We start from the raw sequence: 26,192 nt of genomic DNA on the forward strand, positions 1-26,192 counted from the left end.
GACATGGTGATGACAGGTAATCTCATTTTCTTATGTTCTGATGTGTATGCTTTAATGAACCCTGATGTTTTTCTCTTTCTTTGTTTGCTCCGAGAGTCGTAGATAGAGTGGGTTTGATAGCTTCTGGGTTAGAGTGTCCCCTTTGGGTCAGTAGATCCAAGTGTGATCCATCAGTGGCAGAGTCAGTCTACCGATATAGTTTAAAGTTTATTGAGAATAGATGCCTTCCAGCCAACCTTGTGGTTCTAGATTTGACTGATTTTTGACGTCATTCTAGGGATGGATTGGCTTTCTACTCATGGTACCACCTTGGATAGCAGAGACAAGGTAGTCAGGTTCAGAGTTCTGGATGGATCAGAGGTAGTTTTTAGAGGGGACAGAGTAGAGATACCTAGAGGTTTGATATCAGCCCTGCTGGCTCGTAGGTTGTTCAGGAGAGGTTGTCAGGGGTTTCTTGCTCATGTTAGAGAGCATAACAGTCAGGTCAGGGAACCAGTTTCAGTGCCCGCCGTCAGAGAGTTCTTAGATGTTTTCATAGACGAGTGGCCAGGTTTACCACCTGCTAGGGAGATAGAGTTTGAAATTGAAGTGATGATGGGAACCAGACCCATTTCTACCCCTCCCTACAGGATGGTACTTGCAGAGTTAAAGAAGTTGAAGAGCAGTTGCAAGGGTTGGTAGATAAGGATTTCATCCGACCTAGTACCTCATCTTGAGGTGCTCTAGAGTTGTTTTATGAGACTAAAGGATGGATCCTTAATACTTTTTATCGACTGCAAGTCGTTGAACAAAGTCACTACCAAGAGCAAGTATCTGTTACCTAGGATTGACGATCTATTTTAGACCAGCTAGCAGGAGTCGGTTGTTTGTCCAAGATAGATCTGAAATCTAGGTATTACCAGTTAAGAGACAAGGAAGAAGGTGTACCAAGATGGCGTTCAGGACCAGATATGGGCACTATGAGTTCCTAGTGATGCCGGTCAGGCTAGTTAATGCCCTTGCAGCATTTAGGGATCTCATGAGCAGAGTTTGTAGTCGGTTTCTGGCTCACTTTGTTATTATCTTCACTGACGATATCTTGGTGTATTCCAGAACGTAGAGGAGCATGTCCATTATCTGAGGATAGTATTGCAGACCCTGAGAGAACATGGCTTGGATGCCCAGTTCTCCAAATGTGAGTTTCGGTTAAGGAGTATGTCTTTCTTGAGTCACGATATGTCAGAAAAAGGGGTTTTGAGGTAGACCCCAAGAAAGTTGAAACTGTAGCTAACTAGCCCAGACCCAGTACAGTAATGCGGTCTAAGAGCTTTTTGGGTTTGGCAGGTTAACTACATGAGGTTCATTCAGAACTTCCCTAGAGTTACTGCTCCTATGACCGGGTTGACCAAAAAGGAATCAGAGGTTGGTTTGGTTAGGATAGTGTTAAGAAAGCTTTGTAAAGCCAAAGAGAAGGTTGATGTCAGTACTGTTGTTAGCTTTGCCCACCAGTAATGAAGACTTCACAGTGCTATGTGATGCGTCTCGGGTGGGACTAGATTGTGTGTTGATGCAGTATGATATGGTAATTGCGTATGTTTCTAGGTAGTTGAGGGAGCATGAGCTGAATTACCCTACACATGATCTAGAAAAGGTAGTTGTGATCTTTGCACTCAAGATGTGGAGGCATTACTTGTATGGGGTAGATGTGAGATCTTTTCAGATCAGGAAAGTCCACAGTACATCTTGAGTCAGGAAGAGTTGAACCTGAGGTAGAGAAAATGGGTAGAATTGCTTAGTGACTATGGTTACAAGTTTCAGTATCATCCGGGTGAGGCAAATTTTTTTGGCAGATGCCCTCAACCGGAAATCACTTGGCAGTTATCCCATATTACAGCAGAGAGAAGACCGGTGGTCGGAGAAAGAATCAGAACGGCTGTGAGCCGGCAGGAGTGCTAAGCAGATGTCCGTGGAAAGCTTGTAGTGTTCCGGGAGAGAGAGTTGGTGTTGCTCAAGGTGTCTCCTATAAAAGGGGTGGTTCGTTTTGGGAAGAATCCGTGGAAAGCTTGTAGTGTTCCGGGAGAGAGAGTTGGTGTTGCTCAAGGTGTCTCCTATAAAAGGGGTGGTTCGTTTTGGGAAGAAAGGTAAGTTAGCTCCATGATACATCGGACCCTTCGAGGTCTTGCAAAAAGGTTGGGAATGTATCGTACAAGTTAGACTTACCTGTTTCCATGGAGAGAATCCATCCGGTTTTCCATATTTCCCTGTTATGGAAGTTCGTGTCAAATCCGAACAAGGTTCTTAATGAGCCAGATGCAGAGATCCTAGGAGATCTCACCTATGTGAGCAGCTAGTACGGATCATAGACACTTAGATCAGAAAGCTGAGGAACAGGGAAGTCCCGATGGTAAAAAGCCCTTGGAACCACCACAGAATGAAAGAGTGTGTCTGGGAGACCCGAGAGTTCATACTCCAGCAATATCCTTGTCTCTACTAGAGTGAGTGTTATAGGTTTTATGTGTTTCTCTTAATTCTATGTTTGTTTGTTGAACATTCGGGGACGAATGTTCTTAAAGGGGGGAAGAATGTAATACCCGACTAGACCCCGACACCGGAATTCCTATCTTCTGGCAGAATCTCTGTTGGAATCCGGAATTTCACGGATATTGAAATCTTCTAGAAGGGTAAAATAAAGGTTTTCTAAAATGTTTTTACATGTTTTTATGGTTTGATTAAGAAAGAAAATTAGGTTTTGAAAGAAAAAAAAAAGTTTTGAAGGGAGATGCCAGGTTCGGCAGCCGAACCTCATGTTCGGCCGCCGAAAGTGGCTCCCTTTTGCTGCCGCCGAATGCCAAGTTCGGCCGCCGAACATGGTGGAGTTGTGGAAGCACCTTTGGCCTCCGAAGGTGGTCTGGCCAGCCACCTATAAAAGGCCCCATGTCCGAAAATGGGCGAGCTTTCTTCTCCATTTTCGGGCAGAGGTGAGTCCATGCCCTTCCATGGTTGGTTATGATGTTTTCCTTCAAATCATTCATGTTTTGATGAGTTTTAACTTGGTTTTGAAGATTTTTGAGCAAAGATCGAAGTTTGGAAGCTTGGAGACCTCAGGAGTTAGTTTCCTCCACATCTCCAAGTTTTGATCGCCTCTCCTCTCGATCTTCAAGAGGTAAGGGTAGATCCTCACCCTCTCTTATGTTTTAAGTAAGTTTGGAGGGGTTTTAAGGGTATATGATGCATGTTTAGAGTATATCTAAAGTGTTAGGGTTTATGTACCCATTATGGTAAATGTATGTTAAATGTGATGTTTGTTGGGGTATAGGCTAGTTTTAAGTCCCTAAATGCTTAAGAATGTGTTTATGCATGTTTTAGAATAGTTAAATGCATGTTGTGAGGTTTTGGGGTGGCAGATTGCATGAAGCGAACCGGGTTCTGCCATTCTGGAGAACCCAGGTTCGGCTGCCGAAACCATGTTCGGCCGCCAAACCTGCCTGGGAGGCAGTTTTGGCTGCCGAACCCTGCCCCCGAAAGCTTGGACTTTCGGCTCTGGACAGACTTTCGGCCGCCGAACGTGCCCCAGAAGGTTGCTGAGTTTCGGTGTAACGACCAGAAAATCCGGACCGCTACCGGCGCTAGGATCCAGATCGGCATAAGGCCGCCGGGACCCGTAGCAAGCCTACTATGCATCCTGTACAGCTGGTATAATCCCAAACATGATCAAACATATCCATAAAACATTTAAAACTTTACCTTTAACTAGTTTGACCTGTGTATGCACTATGACTGAACTCATAGAACCCCTAGGGTCAGCATACCCTATGTCAAACTCGGTCCATCACATGTAGCAACATAAAATAAAACTCATGTACAAAGGGATTATCCAACTCGGGCCAAGCACAATACTACAACTCTGAACATATAACATAATATCATTATGCAATACAACTCTTTTTTACAATAATACATAAACTTACATTACATCATGTCCACTACTATTCTATTACATAAACATGACCATGGACGTAACCTGCTGATCTCCTGACTATCTCTGACCCTGCAAACCTGGGGCTAGGGGAGAGGGGTGAGCTAAAAAGCCCAGTGAGCGGAAACCATACTAGCAAAACAGTTCATTTACAAGTATGCCATCATGGAATGCATCACATCACAAACATATCACATCAAGGATGAACTTGTCACCATTAGCCCTCTACATATCGAAATATGTCCAACTATACCAGGGGCGATGAGGCCACACCTAGTATTCGCTTACTTAAATCATATCATAACATGTCCAACTACACCAGGGGCGATTAGGCCTCACCTAGTGTTCGCTTTCATAACATAGTGCCAGGGGCGACCTGGTCTTTCTATCTCATATCATACCATGGCATATCATATCATTTCATATCGTACTAAGGGCTAAAGGATCATTCAAAATTCATCCACATCAACAACATATATTATGCAATGCATCATATTCGTGAATACTAGTGCAATACAACCTATTACATATCATGGCATTTTATGATGCATGAACATGCTTAACATTTGATTTATTTTAAAATATAAGGTTTAGTTCCACTCACCTTTTACTAGCTCTGAGCCGACTCTGAAACGGCTGACACTGCTAAACACCTCGGATCCTCGGGTCCGATCCTACACAGGTGGACTCTAGTGAGGTGCCAAACATACTCTAAACAACTCATAAACAACTCCCCAAAAACCTCCTAAAACATCATAGAAACATGCATAGAAAACACCCAAGAAAAGGCTGGACAGGGCACTTTCAGCGGCCGAAGGTCCCTTCTAGAGACGAAAGTCGGGCAGGTTCGGCGGCACCTTCGGCGGCCGAACCCTCTCTCCAGAGACGAAAGTCATGCACTTTCGGCGGCCGAACATCACCTTCGGCGGCCGAAAGTCTGCTTCGGTCCAAAACATAACTTTCGGGGGCAAGGTTTGACGGCCAATCTAAGCATCCATGGGCAGGTTCGGCGGCCGAAACCACCTTCGGCGGCCGAACCTGAGTTCTTCCCAGAAGGGCAGAACTCAGCTTCTCATGCATTCAAGCCTCCCAAACCTTCCAAACACCCCAAAACAGGCACCCAACTTAACCAAAACATGCATAAACCTTTAACCATGCACAAAGGAGCTTAACAACTTGATTAAACTCCAAAAACAACATCAAAGCATACATAGACAGTTTATGACCCACATAGGCCAAAACCATCAAAACAACCAAATCCTCACACACTCTTTCCCAATCATGCATACTCACTCCCACAAGCATAAAGGAGCATAAACTAACATAAACTCCTCAACACAAACATCACATAACATACATTGGGCATAAAACCCACATAAACCTAAACATGCATATCTACCCATACTCAACCATCAAAACCTTCATAAAATTTCATAAAAACACTAGGGACGCAAAGATCCACACTTACCTCTTGAAGATCGAGGGTGGTGTGATCCCTAACTCGGAGGTGTGGAGAATCTAAGCTCCAAGAGCTCCAAGCTCCCAAAACTTGATCTAAGCTTGAAAACTCTTCAAAATAACCATGGAACTCTTGAAAACATGAAGGAGATGAAGAAAGAACATGAAAACGGCCAAGGAAGGACAAAAACTCACCTGAGCTCGAGAATGGGGAGAAAACTCTCCCATTTCCGATCTGAGGGCCCTTTATAGGTGGCCTGGTCGAAGACCTTCGGCGGCCTAACGTGCCCCCTAAACTCATGCAAGTTCGGCGGCCGAACTTGACTTTCGGCGGCCGAACCTTGGCTCGTTCAAACAAGACTTTCGGAGGCCAAAGGCGCTCCCGAAGCCTTTCCATGTTCGGCGGCCGAACTTCACTTTCGGCGGCCGAACCTGGCAATCGCCTCCTTGGTATTTTCTTTTCAAAACTCAAATCTTTTTCATTTAAAACCATGAAATCAGTAAAAACATTTTAGAAAACACATTTTACCCCTCTAGAAGACTCTGGCATCATCAAAATTCCATATTCCAACGGAGATTCCGCCGGAAGGTAGGGATTCCGATGCCGAAATCTAGCCGGGTATTACATTCTTCCCCCCTTTAAGAACATTCGTCCTCGAATGTTCAAACAAACAACTCAAAACATAGCATCTAACATACATAAGCAAGCAAGCAACAAGCAAGCAAAACCTAAAAAACCTCTCTTCTAAACGAGAGACACGGTCATTGCTAGAGCATAACCTCTCGGTCTCCCCGGTGAACTTTTCATCTTAAGGTGATTCTAAGGGGCTGTCACCATCGGGATTTCCTTGTTCCCACACTTTCTAACTTGTGTGCCTGCGGTCCGTACTAACTGCTCAACATAGGTGAGATCCTCTATGATCTCCACCTCTGGTTCTTTCTAGAACCTTACTCGGACCCGACACGAACTCATATACCGTGGAAACATGGAAAAACGAATGGAGCTCTTCCTTTGCAGTAGGTAAATCTAACTCGTGGAATACATTCCCAATCCTTTGCAGGATTTCAAGGGTCCAATGTATTTGAGAGCTAATTTACCTTTTTGCCCAAAATGAATCATCCTCTCTTTAGGAGACACCTCCAGCAACCTCAACACGCTTCCGCGGCGCACTCTGACAAAACTCTTCTCGCTTCTGAAACCTTACATGCCTCTTGCGGACGACTTCATGCTCTCCTGCTGACTCACAGCAGTTCTGATTCTTCTCATCTTCTGACTATTGGCTTCCTTCTTACTGTACTAAGGGACGGGATAAGCTGTCAAGTGGTTTTCGGTTGAGGGCATCTATCAAAAATATCTGCCTCAGCCGAATGATGCTAAACCTTGAAGTCGCGAATACCACGCAGTTTTTACCCATCTCTTATACCTCATGTCCTTCTCCCTTGACTCAAGATGTATTGTGAGCTCTTTCGATCTGTAAGGATCTGTCATCATACCTTATACAGGTATCGCCTCCACATCTTGAGTGCAAGTATTACCATTGCCATCTCTGGATCGTGTGTAAGATGATTCAACTCATGCTTCTTCAGCTACCTAGAAGTATAAGCAATCATCCTGCCACTTTACGTTATCACACAATCTAGTTCCACTCGGAACGCATCACAGGACAATGTGACATCCTCATTTCTGGTGGACAGAGCCACCACTGGTGCTGACATCAACAGTCCCCTTGGCTCTTCAAAGCCCTCTTCACACTGAGTAGACTACACAACTCTCTGGTTCTTCTTGATCCATCTGGCCATAGGAGCGGTAACTCTAGAGAAGTTCTAAATGAACCTCCAGTAGGTAACCTGCCCAACCCAAAACACTCTTGATCTACTCCACTACAATGGGTCTGGGCTAGTCAGCTACAACTTCAACTTTCTCGGGTCTACCTCACTTTTCTCTTTCCGACATACAATGACCTAAGATTGTAATACCCGGCTAGACTCCGGTATCGGAATTCCTACCATCCGGTGGAATCTCGGATGTCGGAGATCTCTAGAAGGGTAGAATCATGTTTTATAAAAATGTTTTCCTATTTTAATAGTTTTAAGTATGAAATTAAATGAGTTTTTGCATGAAAAGTCTTTGGAGGAAAACCCAGGTTCGGCCGCCGAAAGTCAAGTTCGGCCGCCGAACGTGCATGCGTTTTGGAGGCACGTTAGGCCCCCGAAAGCATGAGTGAGGGCAGTCTAGGTTCGACCGCCGAAAGTCAAGTTCGGCCGCCGAACATTTCATGGATGCGGAGGCACATTCGGCCCCTGAACGTGGCCTGGCCAGCCGCCTATAAAAGGGGCACTTAGCCGAAATGGGCGAGCTTTCTCCCATTTTCGGCCACAGCAAGCTTCCGACCTTCCCTTTGCAAATCTAGTGTTTTTCCTCCAAATCCCCACCATTTTTCTTGAGTTTTAAGCTTGCATTGAAGGTTTTGAACTTTTGAAACAAGTTTTGGAGCTTTGGGGACTCAGGAGCTCATTTTCTTGGATCTCCAAGTTTAGGTCGTCTCCCTCTCGATCTTCAAGAGGTAAGAGCCGATCTTAAGCTCCTCATGTGTTTTAAGTAAGTTTTAAGTGATTTTATGGGTTAGAATGGCATGTATAGGGTTGTATGAGTTTTTAAGCAAATGTTAGGTTTTATGTGATTCTTGAACAATGTGGCATGTTTGAGTATGCTTGGAGTGTTGTAGTTGGGGCATTTGTTTGTTTGAGGCCCCTAGGAACTTGTATGCATGATTTAACTGAGGTATATGCATGATTGGTGAGTTTGGAGGCGAAAATGCACAAAGGAGCCAAGTTTCTGCCCTTTGGCAGAAACCAGGTTCGGCAGCCGAAGGCACTTTCGGCCGCCGAACATGGCTGGTGAGGCAGGCCTTTCGGCTGCCGAAGTTGCCCCCGAAAAGAGACTTTCGTCTCTGTCTGGGACTTTCGACCGCCGAAGGTGCCGCCGAACATGCATGAGTTTCGCCTCTGTCTGGGAGTTTCGGCCGCCGAAGGTGCCGCCGAACCTGCCTGACTTTCGGCTTTGGAGGGACTTTCGGCCGCCGAAGCTGCCGCCGAAAGTGCCCTGTCCAGCCATTTCTTGCATGTTTTTATGAAGTTGTTTCTTGATGTTCTAGGGGGGTTTTTGGGGAGTATATTAGAGTTATGTTTATGTATGATTGGTCCCTCATTGGAGTCCACCTGTGTAGGTTCGGACCCGAGGAACCGAGGACCTCAGCAGTGAGATAGCTGCTTCAGAGTCTGTAGAGCTTCAGCCAGAGGTGAGTGGAATAACTCTTATGCTTTTAAATAAATAAATCAGTTTTAGCATGATTCACGCATCATGAATGCCATGAGATAATAGGGTGTTGCATTAGACTCACGAATATGTTGCATTGCATATTATGTTTGATGATGTGGATGGATGTTGAATGATCCATTAGTCCCCCTATGCTATGATGATGATGATACGATATGGAAGACCAGTGAGGCCCATTCTACGCCCCTGGCACTATGTGAGAGAAAGACCAGTGAGGCCCATTCTACGCCCCTGGCACAGTTGGACCATGTTATGTTATGTTATGTTATGTAAGAGAAAGACCAGTGAGGCCCATTCTACGCCCCTGGCACAGTTGGTCCATGTAGGGGACTATTGGTGACAAATCCATCCTTGATGTGATTAGCTGTGATGTGATGCATTTCATGTTATCATATGTTTTAAATGTTTTACTATTCTGCTCACTGGGCTTTGTAGCTCACCCCTCTCCCCTAACCCCAGATGTGCAGGTACAGGGTAGACCAGGAGGTTAGCCAGAGTTTTGAAGCATGTTTTTTTGTAATAGTTAGATTGTGGACATGACAATTGTAATATGATGTAATGTAAAAGTGTTTTAAGTTATGTTATGTAATTTGAATATTGAGGATAGAGTTGTGCTTGACCAATACAGATTGTTAATCCCACTTGTATGTACATGGTCTTTATGATATGAGATATGAGGTTATGTTCAGCCAAGCTTATGTATGATGAGATACCCCATTGGAGCATTTTGATGAGGGCTTCAGTGGAGGTTTATGTTATGTTTATGTTTATGTACAGGTTGAGCTTGGTTGTTATATGAGAATGTTTACAGGTTTATGAGTATTGTTGATCATGTATGGGATTAAACAGGATTACAGGTTATGTCAGGCTTGCTACGGTTCCCGGCGGCCTTATGCCGATCTGGATCCTAGCGCCGGTAGCGGTCCGATTTCCGGGTCGTTACAGAATGGTATCAGAGCCCTAGGTTCATATGGTCGGACCTAGAGTGTCGGGCTCATAGATGTTCTAGAAGGTCAAGCACAATAGGAAGGTCATGTCCACTAGGATAGGATGTTGAGTCCTGTCTTATATGATGATGTGAAATGCCATGATTTTGTACATGTGCATTGATGATATGCTATGCTATGTGATGTATGTGATGAGGGTTCATGTGTGCCCACATGAACCATATGATGCTAATGTTTGCTTGTTATGAGCTGTTTTTCAGAGAATAGGATGAGAGGAACTCGTCGATCTGCGCGATTGACTGGAGTGCCACCTGAGGATGAGGGCACGAGCGCCCGTCCTCCTACATTGCCTAGGGCAATGTCTTGTAGAGCCAACAGAGATAGAGTGTCAAGGGACCCTAGAAGGTCTTTTGATGCTAGCAGAAGGGGGACTGATAGAGGAGGAAGTTCTTCAGATGTGAGGGAGGTTATGGAAGAGGATCAGAGGAGGGATGGGAACCTGGATGTGAGCATGCAGGAAGAAGGGACAGGGGAGTCACAGGGAGGCGTTCAGGCCTCGGGGTATGGTTTTCCACCCCATTATCCACCCTTCCCACAGGGTTCAGGGTATCCGATGGGAGGTACATCGGATTACTCCAGCTTTAACCCCTACCCTACCTACATGCCTTATCCACCTTTCTATCCACCTTACCCACAGTACCCAGCTTATCCACCCTCACCCTTCTATCCTAACTCGGCAAACCCCACCTCGGGGAATGCTGCACCTCCACCTCCACCACCTACAGAACCAGCAGCCCCAGTTACTCAACCTCCTAGACCTAGCTCAGTCGATGGGAGCAAAGTGAAAATGACAGATTACCTCAAGCTAGATGCTCCCAAATACAAGTTAGGGGATGACCCCTTCGAGTATCTGAGAGTGGTGAAGACAATAACTGATGAGCTAGGGGCAAGTGACAGTAGGGCCATTCAGATGGCAGGGTTCACTTTGAAGTGCAAGAAGGCACGGGAATGGTTCAAGTGTTATGTGGACCCGAGACTAGACGGTATGACATGGGAGGATTTTGCGAATGAGTTCGCTGGGTGGGCTTTTCCAGACAGTTCTAGAGAACTGAAAATGATTGAGTTTGAACAACTGAGGCAGTCAGAGCACATGAGTGTAGAGGAGTTCACGGATAAATTCTTGGAGCTATTGCCTTTTTCAGGGCAAGCTCTAGATTCAGATACTAAGAAAGCCAAGAAATATGTTATGAAGCTGCATTCCAGGTACTCCTCGTTGGTTCAGTCAGCTGAGAGAGAAAGTTTCCACACGGTGGTGGATATGGCTCGAAGAATGGAGGCAAGTGCTATAGTTGAGGGGTCAGTGAAGCAATCAGTGACCCAGTCTTCAGGGGTTAAGACCCCAGGCTCTTCTTCTTTTAGTGCAGCAGCTTCAGGCAGCAAGAGGTGGAGCAGTACCACCAAGAAGCCGAAGAAGAATAATTTTTGGAACAAGTTGAAATCCGGTCTGGGATTTGGCGGTGGCTCGAGCTCAGGCTCATATGGTACAGAATGCCAGAGATGTGGAAGACCACACAGGGGAGTGTGTCGAGCTGGGACTAATGCATGTTTCAGATGTGGACAGGAGGGACACATAGCTCGGGATTGTCCTAGAGCGCCTTTTATGGGCCAGCCCCAGCAGACAGCTTCTGGTAGTGTGGCACAGCCAGCAGTTCCAGCCACAACTCAGGGCAGTGGCAGAGGTAGAGGGAGAGGGGCAGCCTCTTCTTCTGGTTCCCGAGGTGAAGGTCCATCAGCTCCAGCCAGGATCTTCACCATGACTCAGCAGGAGGCTAACACATCCAACACCGTGGTGTCAGGTAATCTCGTCATTGGGTGTTCTGATGTGTATGCATTAATGGACCCGGGTGCATCTCATTCATTTATTGCTTCGAGAGCCGTTGAGAGGTTGGGTCTGATAGTCTCTGGGTTAGAGTGTCCCCTATGGGTCAGTGGACCCAAGTGTGACCTGTCAGTGGCAGTGTCAGTCTGCCAGTACAGTCCAGTTTTTATTGAGGGAAGATGCCTCTCCGCCGACCTTGTGGTTCTAGATTTGACAGACTTTGACGTCATTCTAGGGATGGATTGGCTATCTACCCTTGGTGCTACCTTGGACTGCAGGGACAAGGTAGTCAGGTTCAGAGATCAGAACGAGTCAGAGGTCGTCTTCAGAGGAGACAAGAGGGGCACACCTAGAGGTCTGATATCAGCTCTTCAGGCTCGTAGGTTGCTTAGGAAGGGATGTCAGGGGTACTTAGCTCATGTGAGAGAGCTAGATAGTCAGGTCAGGGAGCCGGCCTCGGTGCCAGTTGTCCGAGAGTTTCAGGATGTCTTTCCAGATGAGCTTCCAGGTTTACCACCTGCTAGGGAGATAGAGTTCGAGATAGAGTTGGTGCCTGGAACTAGACCGATCTCTATCCCTCCCTACAGGATGGCCCCAGCCGAATTGAAGGAGTTGAAAGAACAGTTGCAAGAGTTGGTAGAAAAGGGCTTCATCCGACCGAGCACTTCACCGTGGGGTGCACCAGTTTTATTCGTAAGAAAGAAGGATGGATCCCTTAGACTTTGTATCGACTACAGACAGTTGAACAAAGTCACTACCAAGAATAGGTACCCATTGCCAAGGATCGATGATCTATTCGACCAGCTAGCCGAAGCGGGTTGTTTCTCCAAAATAGATCTAAGATCGGGGTACCATCAACTAAGGATAAGGGAGGAAGATGTGCCGAAGACAGCCTTCAGGACCAGATATGGGCATTTTGAGTTCCTTGTAATGCCGTTCGGGTTAACCAACGCCCCTGCAGCATTCATGGATCTCATGAACAGAGTGTTTAGCCAGTACCTGGATCACTTCGTTATTGTCTTCATAGATGATATCTTGGTGTATTCCAGGAATGCAGAGGAGCATGCCCATCATCTGCGGTTGGTCTTGCAGACTTTGAGGGAACATGGCTTGTATGCCAAGTTCTCTAAATGTGAGTTCTGGCTGAGGAGCATTTCGTTCTTGGGGCATGTAGTGTCAGAGAATGGTGTTGAGGTAGACCCCAAGAAGACAGAAACTGTAGCTAACTGGCCTAGACCCACTTCAGTGACAGAGATTAGAAGTTTCTTGGGTTTGGCAGGTTACTACAGGAGGTTCGTTCAGGACTTCTCGAAAATAGCAGCTCCTCTGACCAGACTGACCAGGAAGAATCAGAAGTTTCTGTGGACCGACCAGTGCAAAGAGAGTTTTGAAGAGCTTAAGAAGAGGTTGACTTCAGCACCAGTGTTAGCTCTGCCATCTAGTGATGAGGACTTTACAGTCTTTTGTGATGCGTCCCGTGTGGGACTGGGTTGTGTACTGATGCAGAATGAGAGGGTGATCGCTTATGCTTCTAGGCAGCTGAAGAAGCATGAGTTGAATTACCCCACGCATGACCTAGAGATGGCAGCAGTAATCTTTGCACTCAAGATGTGGAGGCACTACCTCTATGGGGTTAAATGTGAGATCTTCACAGATCATAAAAGTCTGCAGTACATCTTGAGTCAGAAAGATCTGAATTTGAGGCAGAGGAGATGGGTAGAGCTGCTGAGTGACTATGATTGCAAGATTCAGTACCATCCGGGTAAGGCGAATGTTGTGGCAGACGCCTTAAGCCGGAAATCACTCGGTAGTTTATCCCACATATCGGCAGAGAGGAGGCCAGTGGTGAAGGAGTTCTACAAGCTCATTGAGGAAGGTCTACAGTTGGAGTTATCTGGTACAGGTGCCTTGGTAGCCCAGATGAGAGTGGCACCCGTGTTTCTGGAGCAGGTGGCTCAGAAACAGCATGAGGACCCGGAGTTAGTGAAAATTGCCAGGACTGTTCAGTCGGGCAATGATAGTGAGTTCAGATTCGACAGCAAGGGGATCCTCCGCTATGGGAGCAGAATATGTGTACCAGATGACATTGGGCTAAAAGGAGACATTATGAGGGAGGCTCATAATGCAAGATACAGCATTCACCCCGGAGCCACCAAGATGTATCAAGATTTAAAGAAGGTTTATTGGTGGCCAGCTATGAAGAAAGAAGTGGCACAGTTCGTGTCAGCCTGCGAAGTGTGTCAGAGGGTGAAGCTGGAACATCAGAAGCCGGCTGGAATGCTTAACCCGCTACCTATCCCAGAATGGAAATGGGAGAATATAGCTATGGACTTCGTAGTGGGGTTACCGGCGGCGTCCAACAGAGTGGACTCCATATGGGTGATTGTGGACAGACTCACCAAATCTGCTCACTTCATTCCTGTCAGGAGTGGCTACTCTGTGGACAAGTTGGCGCAGGTGTATGTGGATGAGATTATCAGGCTGCATGGGGTTCCTGTTTCGATAGTGTCAGATAGAGGGCCCCAGTTCACCTCCAGGTTTTGGCGGAGTCTGCAGAATGCCATGGGTACTAGGTTGGATTTCAGTACTGCCTTCCACCCCCAGACCGACGGACAGTCAGAAAGGACCATCCAGACTATCGAGGATATGCTCAGAATGTGTGTGCTGGACTTTGGCGGTTCTTGGAGGCAGCATCTACCTTTGGTGGAGTTTGCCTACAACAACAGCCATCATGCTAGCATCGGGATGGCTCCATATGAAGCTTTGTATGGAAGGAAGTGTAGATCACCTGTTTGCTGGGAGGAAGTTGGAGAAAAGGCCTTGGCAGGGCCTGAGTTACTAGAGATCACCAGCAGGGTGGTACCCATAATCAGAGAAAGAATCAAGACTGCTGCAAGCAGACAGAAGAGTTATGCAGACGTCCACAGAAGACAGTTAGAGTTTCAGGAGGGGGATCTGGTATTGCTCAAGGTGTCTCCTATGAAGGGAGTGGTTCGCTTCGGGAAGAAAGGTAAACTAGCCCCACGATACATCGGACCCTTTGAAATCTTGCAAAAGATTGAGAATGTGTCGTACAAGCTGGATTTACCTGCTTCGATGGAAAGAATCCATCCGGTTTTCCATGTTTCAATGTTGAGGAAGTTTGTGTCAGATCCGAGCAAGGTTCTTAGTGAGCCTGATGTGGAGGTCCAAGAGGATCTCACCTATGTTGAACAGCCAGTGCGGATCATAGACACCCAGATCAGAAAGTTAAGAAACAAGGAAATCCCGATGGTGAAAGTCCTGTGGAACCACCACAACTTGGAAGAATGCACTTGGGAGACACGGGAGTCTATGCTCCAGCAGTACCCTCATCTCTTTTAAGGTTAGATCCCTATGTGTTTATGTGTTTTGCTTGTGTGTTATGTTTTATGCCATGCTATGTGTGCTAGTTGAGGTACATTCGGGGACGAATGTTCTTAAGGGGGGGAGAATGTAATACCCGACTAGACTCCGGTATCGGAGTTCCTACCGTCCGGTGGAATCTCGGATGTCGGAGATCTCTAGAAGGGTAGAATCATGTTTTATAAAAATGTTTTCCTGTTTTAATAGTTTTAAGTATGAAATTAAATGAGTTTTTGCATGAAAAGTCTTTGGAGGAAAACCCAGGTTCGGCCGCCGAAAGTCAAGTTCGGCCGCCGAACGTGCATGCGTTTTGGAGGCACGTTAGGCCCCCGAAAGCATGAGTGAGGGCAGTCCAGGTTCGGCCGCCGAAAGTCAAGTTCGGCCGCCGAACATTTCATGGATGCGGAGGCACATTCGGCCCCCGAACGTGGCCTGGCCAGCCGCCTATAAAAGGGGCACTTAGCCGAAATGGGCGAGCTTTCTCCCATTTTCGGCCACAGCAAGCTTCCGACCTTCCCTTTGCAAATCTAGTGTTTTTTCTCCAAATCCCCACCATTTTTCTTGAGTTTTAAGCTTGCATTGAAGGTTTTGAACTTTTGAAACAAGTTTTGGAGCTTTGGGGACTCAGGAGCTCATTTTCTTGGATCTCCAAGTTTAGGTCGTCTCCCTCTCGATCTTCAAGAGGTAAGAGCCGATCTTAAGCTCCTCATGTGTTTTAAGTAAGTTTTAAGTGATTTTATGGGTTAGAATGGCATGTATAGGGTTGTATGAGTTTTTAAGCAAATGTTAGGTTTTATGTGATTCTTGAACAATGTGGCATGTTTGAGTATGCTTGGAGTGTTGTAGTTGGGGCATTTGTTTGTTTGAGGCCCCTAGGAACTTGTATGCATGATTTAACTGAGGTATATGCATGATTGGTGAGTTTGGAGGCGAAAATGCACAAAGGAGCCAAGTTTCTGCCCTTTGGCAGAAACCAGGTTCGGCAGCCAAAGGCACTTTCGGCCGCCGAACATGGCTGGTGAGGCAGGCCTTTCGGCTGCCGAAGTTGCCCCCGAAAAGAGACTTTCGTCTCTGTCTGGGACTTTCGGCCGCCGAAGGTGCCGCCGAACATGCATGAGTTTCGCCTCTGTCTGGGAGTTTCGGCCGCCGAAGGTGCCGCCGAACCTGCCTGACTTTCGGCTCTGGAGGGACTTTCGGCCGCCGAAGCTGCCGCCGAAAGTGCCCTGTCCTTGCATGTTTTTATGAAGTTGTTTCTTGATGTTCTAGGGGGGTTTTTGGGGAGTATATTAGAGTTATGTTTATGTATGATTGGTCCCTCATTGGAGTCCACCTGTGTAGGTTCGGACCCGAGGAACCGAGGACCTCAGCAGTGAGATAGCTGCTTCAGAGTCTGTAGAGCTTCAGCCAGAGGTGAGTGGAATAACTCTTATACTTTTAAATAAATAAATCAGTTTTAGCATGATTCACGCATCATGAATGCTATGAGATAATAGGGTGTTGCATTAGACTCACGAATATGTTGCATTGCATATTATGTTTGATGATGTGGATGGATGTTGAATGATCCATTAGTCCCCCTATGCTATGATGATGATGATACGATATGGAAGACCAGTGAGGCCCATTCTACGCCCCTGGCACTATGTGAGAGAAAGACCAGTGAGGCCCATTCTACGCCCCTGGCACAGTTGGACCATGTTATGTTATGTTATGTTATGTAAGAGAAAGACCAGTGAGGCCCATTCTACGCCCCTGGCACAGTTGGTCCATGTAGGGGACTATTGGTGACAAATCCATCCTTGATGTGATTAGCTGTGATGTGATGCATTTCATGTTATCATATGTTTTAAATGTTTTACTATTCTGCTCACTGGGCTTTGTAGCTCACCCCTCTCCCCTAACCCCAGATGTGCAGGTACAGGGTAGATCAGGAGGTTAGCCAGAGTTTTGAAGCATGTTTTTTTGTAATAGTTAGATTGTGGACATGACAATTGTAATATGATGTAATGTAAAAGTGTTTTAAGTTATGTTATGTAATTTGAATATTGAGGATAGAGTTGTGCTTGACCAATACAGATTGTTAATCCCACTTGTATGTACATGGTCTTTATGATATGAGATATGAGGTTATGTTCAGCCAAGCTTATGTATGATGAGATACCCCATTGGAGCATTTTGATGAGGGCTTCAGTGGAGGTTTATGTTATGTTTATGTTTATGTACAGGTTGAGCTTGGTTGTTATATGAGAATGTTTACAGGTTTATGAGTATTGTTGATCATGTATGGGATTAAACAGGATTACAGGTTATGTCAGGCTTGCTACGGTTCCCGGCGGCCTTATGCCGATCTGGATCCTAGCGCCGGTAGCGGTCCGAGTTCCGGGTCGTTACAAAGATAGGTATGCTCCTCGACCGTAACTCACATTTTGGAGAACTGCGCATCCAAGCCAGGTTCTCTCAGGATCTGTAAATCCTGATTTCAGATAATGGGCATACCCTTCTGCATTTCTGGAACTCACCGAGGTACCGTCCATGAAGACAATAACGGAGTGATCCAGAAACCGACTAAAACTCTGCTTATGAGACCCATGAATGCTGTAGGGGCGTTCATTAACCCGAACGACATTCTTAGAAACTCATAGTGCCCATATCTGGTACTAAACACTGCTCTCTGAACATCTTCTTCCTTGATCTTAACTGGTGGTACCTGGACTTCAGATCTATCTTGGAAAAGCAACTAGCTCCTGCTAGCTGATTTCAAATAGATCGTCGATCCAAGGTAACAAACAATTATTCTGGGTAGTGACTTTGTTCAACGACTTGTAGTCGATACAAAGTCCTAGGGATCCATCCTTCATCCTCATAACAACATTGGAACACCCCAAGGTGAAGTGCTCAGTCAGATGGGAACCCTTGTCTACCAACTCTTGCAACTGATCCTTATAACTCTTTTAACTCTGTGGATACCATCCTGTGGGGAGGGATAGAGATTGGTCCAATTCCATGCATTACTTCTATTTTGAACTCTATCTCCCTAACAGGTGGTAGTCCTGGGAACTCGTCTGGGAACACATCTAAGAACTTTTCTAACAACTGGCACTGAGGCTGGCTCCCTGACCCGACCATCAAACTCTCTCTAAAGAGCTAGAACCCTTGATAACCTTTCCGGAACATCCTACGAGCCCGTAGGGCTGATATTAAACTTCTAGGTATCCCTACACTGTCCCCTCAAAGGACTACCTCTGATCCATCCCGACCTCTGAACTTGACTACCTTGTCTCTGCAGACCTAGGCAGTACCACTAGTAGAAGAACCAATCCAACCCTAGAATGACGTCAAACAGTCAAATCTAGAACCGTTAGGTCAGCTGGAAGGCATCTACTCACAACACATACTCTGACTATACCGGCAGACTGACTCTGCCACCGATGGATCACACTTGGGTGCACTGACCCCAAGGGGATACTCTAACCCATAAGCTATCAAGCCCAACCTCACAATGACTCGCAAGCAAACAAAGAAAGAGAAACATCAGGGTTCATAAAACATACACATCAGAACACACCAGAGTGAGATTACCTGATCCCATCGGGTTCGATGTGTTAGCCTCCTGCTGGGTCATAGTGAAGATCCGCGCTGAAGCTGATGGACCTTCACTTGGGAAACCTGCTAAAGAAGGAGTTATCCCTCTTCCTCTGCCTCTGCCCTGCGCCATGGATGGAGCTACTGGGTGAGCTACACTGCCTGAAACTGTTTGCTGGGACTGTGCCAACAAGGTTGCAGTGGGACACTCACGTGCTATGTGCCCCTCCTGTCCGCACCTGAAGCATGCCGTTGTCCCCACCAAACAGACTCCCTTGTGCGGCCTACCGCACCTCGTACATCTGGAGCTACCCGAACCAGAGCTCGAACCATCACCAAAACCCAGACCAGACTTTATCTGATCCCAGAACTTGCTCTTCTTTGACCGCCTGAGGCCTCTGCCTCCCTTCTTACTCTTTGTGACAGCCTCGCTCAGAGGGGAGAGATTAACCTCACTTGTCCCCGGGACTTGGAGACCCGAAGACTGTGCCACAGACTGCTTAACTGTCCCTCGGATGATGGCACTAGCCTCCATTCTCCGTGCCATATCCACTATAGCATGGAAGCTCTCCCTTTCTGCTGATTGAACCAACGAGGAATACCTGGAGTGAAGCTTCATAACATATCTCCTAGACTTCTTTAGGTCTGTGTCAAGACCTTGTCCTGCAAACGGCAACAGCTCCAGGAACCTGTCCGTAAACTCCTCTACACTCATCTCTTCCGTCTGCCTTAGCTGCTCAAACTCAATCATCTTCAATTCTCTGGAACTATCTAGAAAAGCCCATCCTGCAAACTCATTGGCAAACTGCTCCCAGGATAAGCTCTCCAACCTTGGGTCCACATAGTTTTTGAACCACTCCCTTGCCTTCTTGCATCTGAATGGCTCTACTGTCACTTGCTCCTAGCTCATCTGTTATCATCTTTACCGTTCTGAGGTACTCAAAAGGGTCATCGCCTGCTTCGAACTTGGGGGCATCCAACTTGAGATAATCTGTCATTTTTACTTTACCCCCAACTGATGAACCATGTTTGGGTATCTGGACATCAGGGACTATTGGCTCTGCTGGTGGAGGAGGAGGTGCAGCATTCCCTGGGTTAGGGTTTGCTGAACCTGGGAAAAAGGGTGAGGATGGAAACATGGGGTACTGTGGGTACGGTGGGTAAAAGGGAGGATAGGGCATAAAGGTGGGATATGGGTTATGGCTAAAGAAATCTGATGTACCTCCCATCGGATACCCTGGCCCTTGCGGGTAGGGTGGATACTGTGGTGGAACAAAGCCCGAGGCATGAGTGCCTCCTTGGGACTCTCCCATATCCTCTACTGACATACTCATGCCCAAACTACTATCTCTTTTCTGGTTATCCTCCTCTGTTTCCATCACATCCGCTGACACACCTTCATGAACTGATCTCCTCCGACCTACATCAAAAGACCTTCTAGGGTCCCTTGCTGTACTTTCCCTGATCGTCCTACAAGATCTTGCCCTCTGCAGAGCAGGGGAATGGGCATCCATGCCCTCATTCTCTGGCGGAGCTCCAGTCAATCTAGTAGATCGACGAGTTCCTCTCATCTTAACTTCTGAAAGCACAACATAGCACATAAATATTAACATCAAATGGTTCATGTGCAACACATGAACCCGCATCACATACATAACATAGCATTAATGCACATGCTCATCATCATGGCATTTCACATCATCATACGAGACAGGACTCCACATCCTATCCTAGTGGACATGATCTTCCTATTGTGCTTGCCCTACTATAACCTCCATGAGCCCGACACACTATAGGTCCGACCATGTGAACCTAGGGCTCTGATACCATTCTGTAACGACCCGAAAATCCGGACTGCTACCGGCGCTAGGATCCAGATCGGCATAAGGCCGCCGGGACCCGTAGCAAGCCTACTATGCATCCTGTACAGCTGGTATAATCCCAAACATGATCAAACATATCCATAAAACATTTAAAACTTTACCTTTAACTAGTTTGACCTGTGTATGCACTATGACTGAACTCATAGAACCCCTAGGGTCAGCATACCCTATGTCAAACTCGGTCCATCACATGTAGCAACATAAAATAAAACTCATGTACAAAGGGATTATCCAACTCGGGCCAAGCACAATACTACAACTCTGAACATATAACATAATATCATTATGCAATACAACTCTTTTTTACAACAATACATAAACTTACATTACATCATGTCCACTACTATTCTATTACATAAACATGACCATGGACGTAACCTGCTGATCTCCTGACTATCTCTGACCCTGCAAACCTGGGGTTAGGGGAGAGGGGTGAGCTAAAAAGCCCAGTGAGCGGAAACCATACTAGCAAAACAGTTCATTTACAAGTATGCCATCATGGAATGCATCACATCACAAACATATCACATCAAGGATGAACTTGTCACCATTAGCCCTCTACATATCGAAATATGTCCAACTATACCAGGGGTGATGAGGCCACACCTAGTATTCGCTTACTTAAATCATATCATAACATGTCCAACTACACCAGGGGCGATTAGGCCTCACCTAGTGTTCGCTTTCATAACATAGTGCTAGGGGCGACCTGGTCTTTCTATCTCATATCATACCATGGCATATCATATCATTTCATATCGTACTGAGGGCTAAAGGATCATTCAAAATTCATCCACATCAACAACATATATTATGCAATGCATCATATTCGTGAATACTAGTGCAATACAACCTATTACATATCATGGCATTTTATGATGCATGAACATGCTTAACATTTGATTTATTTTAAAATATAAGGTTTAGTTCCACTCACCTTTTACTAGCTCTGAGCCGACTCTGAAACGGCTGACACTGCTAAACACCTCGGATCCTCGGGTCCGATCCTACACAGGTGGACTCCAGTGAGGTACCAAACATACTCTAAACAACTCATAAACAACTCCCCAAAAACCCCCTAAAACATCATAGAAACATGCATAGAAAACACCCAAGAAAAGGCTGGACAGGGCACTTTCGGCGGCACTTTCGGCGGCCGAAGGTACCTTCCAGAGACGAAAGTCGGGCAGGTTCGGCGGCACCTTCGGCGGCCGAACCCTCTCTCCAGAGACGAAAGTCATGCACTTTCGGCGGCCGAACATCACCTTCGGCGGCCGAAAGTCTGCTTCGGCTCCAAAACATAACTTTTTGGGGCAAGGTTTGGCGGCCAATCTAAGCATCCATGGGCAGGTTCGGCGGCCGAAACCACCTTCGGCGGCCGAACCTGAGTTCTTCCCAGAAGGGCAGAACTCAGCTTCTCATGCATTCAAGCCTCCCAAACCTTCCAAACACCCCAAAACAGGCACCCAACTTAACCAAAACATGCATAAACCTTTAACCATGCACAAAGGAGCTTAACAACTTGATTAAACTCCAAAAACAACATCAAAGCATACATAGACAGTTTATGACCCACATAGGCCAAAACCATCAAAACAACCAAATCCTCACACACTCTTTCCCAATCATGCATACTCACTCCCACAATCATAAAGGAGCATAAACTAACATAAACTCCTCAACACAAACATCACATAACATACATTGGGCATAAAACCCACATAAACCTAAACATGCATATCTACCCATACTCAACCATCAAAACCTTCATAAAATTTCATAAAAACACTAGGGAAGCAAAGATCCACACTTACCTCTTGAAGATCGAGGGTGGTGTGATCCCTAACTCGGAGGTGTGGAGAATCCAAGCTCCAAGAGCTCCAAGCTCCCAAAACTTGATCTAAGCTTGAAAACTCTTCAAAATAACCATGGAACTCATGAAAACATGAAGGAGATGAAGAAAGAACATGAAAACGGCCAAGGAAGGACAAAAACTCACCTGAGCTCGAGAATGGGGAGAAAACTCTCCCATTTCCGATCTGAGGGCCCTTTATAGGTGGCCTGGTCGAAGACCTTCGGCGATCTAACGTGCCCCCTAAACTCATGCAAGTTCGGCGGCCGAACTTGACTTTCGGCGGCCGAACCTTGGCTCGTTCAAACAAGACTTTCGGAGGCCAAAGGCGCTCCCGAAGCCTTTCCATGTTCGGCGGCCGAACTTCACTTTCGGCGGCCGAACCTGGCAATCGCCTCCTTGGTATTTTCTTTTCAAAACTCAAATCTTTTTCATTTAAAACCATGAAATCAGTAAAAACATTTTAGAAAACACATTTTACCCCTCTAGAAGACTCTGGCATCATCAAAATTCCATATTCCAACGGAGATTCCGCCGGAAGGTAGGGATTCCGATGCCGGAATCTAGCCGGGTATTACATTCGGATCTGGAAGGGACTTTCGGTCTCCGAAGGTGCCTGAGTTTCGGCTCTGGAGGGACTTTCGGCCGCCGAACCTGCCGCCGAAAGTGGCCTGTCCAGCCTTCCTTTGCATGTTTTCTATGAATGTTTTGTGATGTTTTAGGGAGTTTTTGGGGAGATGTTTAGAGTTATGTTAGAGTATGTTTGGTCCCTCATTTGAGTCCACCTGTGTAGGATCGGACCTGAGAGACCGAGGAGGTCAGCAGTGAGCTAGCTGCTACAGAGTCAGTAAAACGTTAGCCAGAGGTGAGTAGAACAGAACTTGTTTATTTTAAAGAAATGAAATCCTTTTAGCATGACTCATGCATCACAAATGCCATGATATGTATTAGGTTGTTTTGCATTAGAATTCACGAATATGACGCATTGCATTATTTATTGTTGTTGTGGATGGATATTGGATGACCCATTAGCCCTTGATGTGATATGATATGATATGAGATGGAAAGACCAGGTGTGGCCTAATCGCCCCTGGCACAGAATAAGAGAAGATCAGGTGTGGCCTAATCGCCCCTGGCACAATTGGACATGTTATGTTATGTTAAGAGCAAGTCCTGAGGAGCTCCATCTAGGGCCGGGCATTATTGGATATGACGAGGGCTATTGGTGACAATACCATCTTAAGGTGATTTACTTGTAATGTGACGCATTTCATGATAGCATATCTTTATAAATTGTTTTATTGTTCTGCTCACTGGGCTCTAGTAGCTCACCCCTTTCCCCTAATCCCCAGGTTTGCAGGTTCAGGATAGACCAGGAAGTCATCAAGAGTAAAAGAGGTGTCTATGTAATAGAATAGTAGTGGACATGATGAAATGACATGTAATGTAATGAATTGTAAAATAATGTAATGATGATTAGTTTTGCGCTTGGCCCTAATGTTTATAGTTAATCCCTGTTGTACATGATCTTGATATAAATGTTTTAATGTTATGATATGTTGAACCAAGTTTGATGTATGAGATGTTGACCCAACTGGAGCATTTGATGAGGGCTCCAGTAAGGGGTTTTATGTTTACAGTTCAGTGCATGCACAGGTTAAGCTTGGTATATGTGAAAGTTTGAAGTTTTTTATGAAAATATGTGATCATATACAGGATGTATAGTAGGCTTGCTACGGGTCCCGGCGACCTTAAGTCGATCTGGATCCTAGCACCGGTAGCGGTCCGGTTTCCGGGTCGTTACAACTGGTTTCTCCAGCATGGGCAGCGCCGCCACCACCTCCTCCGCCATTACCACCTCCACCACCTGCATACCCTATAACACCACCAGAGCCGGCACCACCACCTTCACCACCACCACTACCATATCCAGCAGCACCGGTTTCTCTAGCATGGGCAGTACCGCCACCACCTCCTCCGCCATTACCACCTCCACCACCTACATACCCTATAACACCACCAGAGCCGGCACGACCACCTTCACCACCACCACTACCATATCCAGCAGCACCAATTTCCCCAGCATGGGCAGCACCGCCACCACCTCCTTTTCCCCCGCCACCACCCCACCACCAAGTCCTATAGCGCCACCATATCCCGCACCACCTCCTTCACCACCACCAGTGCCATATCCAACACCACCAGCTCCTCCAACATGAGCAGCACCACCCCCACCACCGCTACCTCTACCACCTCCTCCACCAATTCCAACACCACCACCTTCTCCACCACCAATACCACCTGCATAAGTATTAACCCCATGTCCCCCTACAGCTGCATACCCTGAACCACCTCCACCACTTGAGCCACCTCCATGTGCAATACCACCATAACTAAGTGCTTTAAAGGAAATGAGGTTTCTTTTGGCAGAACATATGCCTAAAGCTAAGAACACAAAGAGAATGGTTAGAAGAACTTTATGATTATCCATGGGAATGTATTTGTATCCCATAACTTTGATTTGGCAATGCATGCCAAAGACATGCTATTTATAGGGATGGAGTTGAGGTTCAAAAGGGTTGTTTGCTTCATAGGGAGTAGGCAGGTGAAGTTAAATTTTAAAAAATTAGATGTTGGACTAATGACCCCACTAGGTGGTCCAATAGACAAAACACATAAAAATAAACACTCACACTAGTAGAGCCACTAGTGATGTGCTTTTGCTATCTCCACGCACTTTGTCTAATACATGAAAGATTTGTTAGGCTAATAATGACATATTTTACCTAATTTTTATTATTCTTTAAGTGCTGAATGACTCGTATCATTTCACAACAATGTATAGCATAGCATGTAGATTCAAAATAGAATGCATATAGTTAAACGAAACGTTTTGGTTGAATAATATTACTAATTTGTTCGTAAATCACTCTTCTTGTTGCTTGTTAAGCAACCATGGAGCCAATTGTTAGCTCTTTGGTTTTGACTATATTACAATTTTTTTTTAATTAGAATATTATTTGGTGCATATTGGGAAACCAAAAGTCTGGCTGAGAGACGCATATGGGGCATGAGAATGTTTTGCTGGAAAGAATAGTTGAAATTGACGTGTGTTGTTGAATACAGTGGTGTTGCTGCCTTGCGAAGCAAAGATTTCAGCACTACTGACTAGTATTTATAAAAATTAAATCTGAATTATGATTTTTATTTTAAATTTATTTTAACTATTTAATTAACTGCAATGTTATCACATCTTAAAATCAAATTTAAAATAGATATATCTAGTTAAATGATCTCTCTATTATTTATTTATTTATTTAGGACTCCGAATACTTAAAGATTTTAAAATGATATCAAAATATATATCAAATATACTTGCAGATTACACATTACAAATGCTATTGTACTTGGATTTAGTTATCATAAAGATGAGCACCATTAACATCTTCCAATATCTTCAACCCTCCATTTCACATATATACACATTTCATCCGTTTTCCCTCCATCTTCCAACAACTCTAAGTCTATAATACACATATATACACATATACTCATAACAATCCGTTTTTCCACTAAATATTGAAGTTTTATTATTTTATTAATAACACTATAAAAATCAATCTTTTTAGAGCCTACAACTCCTACTAGAACACCATTGTCTTTAATTCACTTAGTATAAAACCTGAAACCATTTATAATATATCCTGTAAACAGTTTAACACCAAAAAGAGGACCTCAAGCCAAAGACAACAATTCATTATTTGCATTTTTTTCTTCATACAATTGCACAGTCTATTAGAAAAGAAAAATACAAATTATATTAAAGCTAAAAGTAATTTATTAATATTATATCAATAATAGGAATAAGATACGAGTAGTAGAGTTTATTTTAAATTATTAAATTTTATCTTTTTG

At 45.4% G+C, this 26,192-nt stretch overlaps 1 pseudogene; it reads right to left on the minus strand.

The window, feature by feature from the left end:
- Window positions 1-985: 985 nt before the first annotated feature.
- Window positions 986-24,789, minus strand: LOC110620894 (annotated as a pseudogene).
- Between the last annotated feature and the right edge of the window lie 1,403 nt (window positions 24,790-26,192).

The sequence above is a fragment of the Manihot esculenta genome, chromosome 2, assembly GCF_001659605.2.
Source record: "Manihot esculenta cultivar AM560-2 chromosome 2, M.esculenta_v8, whole genome shotgun sequence".
Taxonomy (NCBI): Eukaryota; Viridiplantae; Streptophyta; class Magnoliopsida; order Malpighiales; family Euphorbiaceae; genus Manihot; species Manihot esculenta.